The sequence below is a fragment of the Mirounga leonina genome, unplaced genomic scaffold (genome assembly GCF_011800145.1).
Source record: "Mirounga leonina isolate KUSES-001 unplaced genomic scaffold, KU_Mleo_1.0 Mir_454, whole genome shotgun sequence".
In the NCBI taxonomy this organism is placed as follows: domain Eukaryota; kingdom Metazoa; phylum Chordata; class Mammalia; order Carnivora; family Phocidae; genus Mirounga; species Mirounga leonina.
Window position 1 is genome coordinate 4721010 of NW_023270763.1, and position 4028 is coordinate 4725037.

The following is a 4028-nucleotide window of genomic DNA, read 5'->3' on the forward strand; positions in this document are numbered from 1 at the left end:
ATTTTCATCACCCGAAAAGGAACCCCTGTACCCATTCCCTACCCCCACCCCCACCCCCGACAGACCCTGCTTTTCATCTCTGTGGATTTGCCAACTCTGGACATTTCAGAGATAAGTGGAATCCTACACTATGTGGCCTTTGTGTCTGGCTTCTTTCGCTTAGCATGAGGTTTTCAGATGACAGATGTTTTGGTCGGACTCGTGGCTCTGCACTGGTGGTCTGCATTCCTGTTGGGTCGTCAGGCAACAGGCTGGTGTTGTCCGCACCTCCCAGCTTGGCCCCTCCTCTCCCTCCTCCCGCACACCCTCTTCCCAGCTCGCCAGCTCCCATTCTGGCTTTCAGGGCCCCACTGCTCCAGACACGTACGTGGCTCTGTCCTGGCAGCTCCCCGGGGTTCCCGCACTGGCCTCACCTCACACCTGCCGCCACCACCAAAGCCTGCTTCTCCCTCATCCCCCCGCCTTACCCTCCAACGTACGACCCTTGACATCTCCTTGCCCAAAGCCCACCCCCAGAAATCACTTACAGACGGAGAAAATGGGCTTCAGAGTCAGACCACCTGGGTCGGGTTTTCGTTCACTAGCTAATGCACCTGGGCAGGATGGCTGATGATTGGGGCAGATTGTATTTGGCAAAGATGGTATCTCCTGTCCCACATGCTTTTCTAGGACCTTGTCACCCCATCAAGAGAAGTGTAAACCCATCCCCTTGGCCTTGGATGCGGGCAAACTTATGACTCACTTGTAGCCAGTGTGATGTGAATGTCACTCCATGACTTGCAAGGCTGGGTCATAAAAAGCTGTGCGGCTCCTGCCTCGTCTGCTGAACACCGGTGCTTGGAGCTGTGCGTGATCGTGCCAGGGATGGCACATGTGGCCGACATGCTGTGGGGAAGCCCAGAGCCCACGGGGAGGCCACACATAGGCATTCTGGCTGACCGCCCCAGCCGGAGTCCCAGCTGGAAACCGGCATCGATTGCCGAATATGTGAGTGAAGGTGCCTCCACATGATTCTAGCCCCCACCATCCAGTGCCCCCCCACCCCTCCCAACTTTTGGGTCTTCCCAGCTGAAGCCTCCGACCTCATGGCCCAGAGTCAAGCCGTCCTTGCTGTGCTCAGTGTTCATGCCTCACCCCCAGAATCCATCGACGTAATAAAATGGTGGTTTTATGCCTGTAGGCTTGGAGCTGTTTGTTACACAGCCGTAGTAACTAGAACAATGATAACAATTCTCTCTTGCCAGTTTGACCTGCTTAGTATATCTGAATCTGGCTGCTTCTCCCTGTCCGTCTCCACTTCCACCACCTGAACTGGGGCCCTTATGTTTTCCCTGCATCAGATTCCAAGCATGTCTTTCTGCCTCTCATCTCAACCCTCCAAGCCTTCCTTCCCTTTCTACTTTTTTAATTTTTTAATTTTTTAATTTTTTTTCTTCCTTCCCTTTCTAAACACAGCCAAGGCCCAGTCACTTCACCCAGTCCTTACCCAAGTAATGACTCCTAGTCATCTATAATGAAAGTCTGCGGAGATTAGTCACAACATTAGAAGACCCATAATTAAGGGAAACACAACTCACTAAGAAGGAGGTATTTTACCTTACTTTATTCCAGTCTGCTCCAACGCTACCTGGGGGAAAAAAAGATAAAGAATGTGATAATGCTCAGAGCATTTGATATTTTTGGAAACAGAAAGTAGGTTCTCTACTTGGGAAACATATAAGTACTCTGAGTCTACCCAGCCATGAAAAGTTACCTTAAAACCTTTTCAGACCCTGAGAATTCCAGATAGAAAGGTAAAAAAATGATAGATTCTTGAGTTAGGAACTTAATCGCCTATAAGAAAATTAAATATAATTTAGTCCTATATGATTTTCAAGCACACAGCTGTTCTTAGGTGGGTCTACAACCCAGAACAAGGCCTTGGCCTGGGATGCTGGGTGAGTGAAGCTTGGGTGAGCAGACCTAGGAATTCAGGGTCCTTATTGCCAACCCAACATTTCCTCAAAATTCACCCTTCCCCCTTTAAGTGTCAGTAATGAGGTGCTTTCTTTTTGGCAGTTCCTTCCCTGCCTTCCTTCCTTCCTTCTTTTTTCTTTTCTTTTTTTTTTTTTTTTAAAGATTTTATTTATTTATTCATGAGAGACAGAGAGAGAGAGAGAGAGAGAGGCAGAGGGAGAAGCAGGCTCCCAAGGAACAGGGAGCCCGATGCGGGACTCGATCCCAGGACCCTGGGATCATGACCTGAGCCAAAGGCAGACGCCTAACCATCTGAGCCACCCAGGCGCCCTCTTTTTTCTTTTCTTTTCTTTTCTTTCAAGGATCTCTACCCCCAGCATGGGGCTAAACTTATGACCCTGAGATCAAGAGTTGCTTAAGTGTCAGTAATGGTGTGCTTTCTTTTTGGCAGTTCCCTTCTTTTCTTTTTCTTTTTCTTTTCTTTTTTCAAGGATCTCTACCCCCAGCGTGGGGCTAAACTTATGACCCTGAGATCAAGAGTTGCTTAAGTGTCAGTAATGGTGTGCTTTCTTTTTGGCAGTTCCTTTCTTTTCTTTTCTTTTTCTTTTTCTTTTCTTTTTTCAAGGATCTCTACCCCCAGCGTGGGGCTAAACTTATGACCCTGAGATCAAGAGTTGCATGCTCTTCCAACTAAAAGCCAGGCACCCACATCTTATCTTTTCTATTTTTTTTTACGTAGGCTCCATGCCCAACGTGGGGCTTGAACTCACAACCCTGAGATCAAGGGTTGCACGCTGTACCGACTGAGCCAGCCGGGTGCCCCTTGGCAAATACATTTAAGAGGCTGTTGCTCTTCAGAGGTTGTTTTAACTGATCCTAGAAGACGAGACTCCATTACGTGCTACGTCTAGTAGTAGCTGTTTTCGGGACTTTAGATCAGGAGGACTTTGTTCTTTGTTGCTTACACAGTATGTGGCCGAGATTACTTTGGAAAATGTAGTAAAGTTTTGTAGTAAACTGCAATGAAAAGGCCTTTTCAAAGTGGGAAAATGGAAATAACCTTTAAAAATGTGTTTTGTCTTTGAACCACGGAGTTTTGCTTTGAATATGGCTCCTTGCCATGGTCATATTTTAGAGCTAAAGTCTCTGGTATAAAGCCTAAAATTCTTACGTTGAAAGGCACTTCCTTCTGTTATTTTATCACCTTCCTGGTTTTGTCTAATCTCGCTCAGATTACAGTCGTATTTCTTGGTCTTTTTAATGTGCGTATTAAAATTTCAAACACAGAGTCTTTGTTCTGCAGTCCTCACTTTTCATGCACTCTTGGACATATTTTGGGACACTTACAAAGAAGAATGTTTTGCTTTAAATATTCTCATGTTTTTAAACCCACTTTGTCAAGTTCGACTTCTAAAATTTTCATGAGTTCTGGTGAGGTATTCTATTTGGAGAGTATTTTGTTTTAATTAAGCCCATCTTAAGAGACGTTTGGTTTTTGCCAAGAATGTGCTTTCTCTCTTAAAAATCAGTTATATTTATAACATTCATAAACTAAGTTATTAGCAAAGGCAAAATTTTAGCTGCACTGTTGCTGTATCTTCTCAGTTCATGGGAATAAAAGAGAATAGGAACGAGCTACAGCCAAAACATAATGACAGGGGTGCCTGGGTGGCTCAGTCGTTGGGCGTCTTCCTTCGGCTCAGGTCATGATCCCAGGGTCCTGGGATCAAGCCCCGCATCTGGCTCCCTGCTTGGCGGGAGACCCGCTTCTCCCTCTCCCTCTCCCACTCCCCCTGCTTGTGTTCCCTCTCTCGCTGTGTCTCCCTCTGTCAAATAAATAAATAAAATCTTTTTTTTTTTAAAGATTTTATTTATTTATTTGAGACAGAGAGAATGAGAGACAGAGAGCATGAGAAGGAGGAAGGTCAGAGGGAGAAGCAGACTCCCCGCTGAGCAGGGAGCCCGATGCGGGACCCGATCCTGGGACTCCAGGATCATGACCTGAGCCGAAGGCAGTCGCTTAACCAACTGAGCCACCCAGGCGCCCCTAAATAAATAAAATCTTTAAAAAA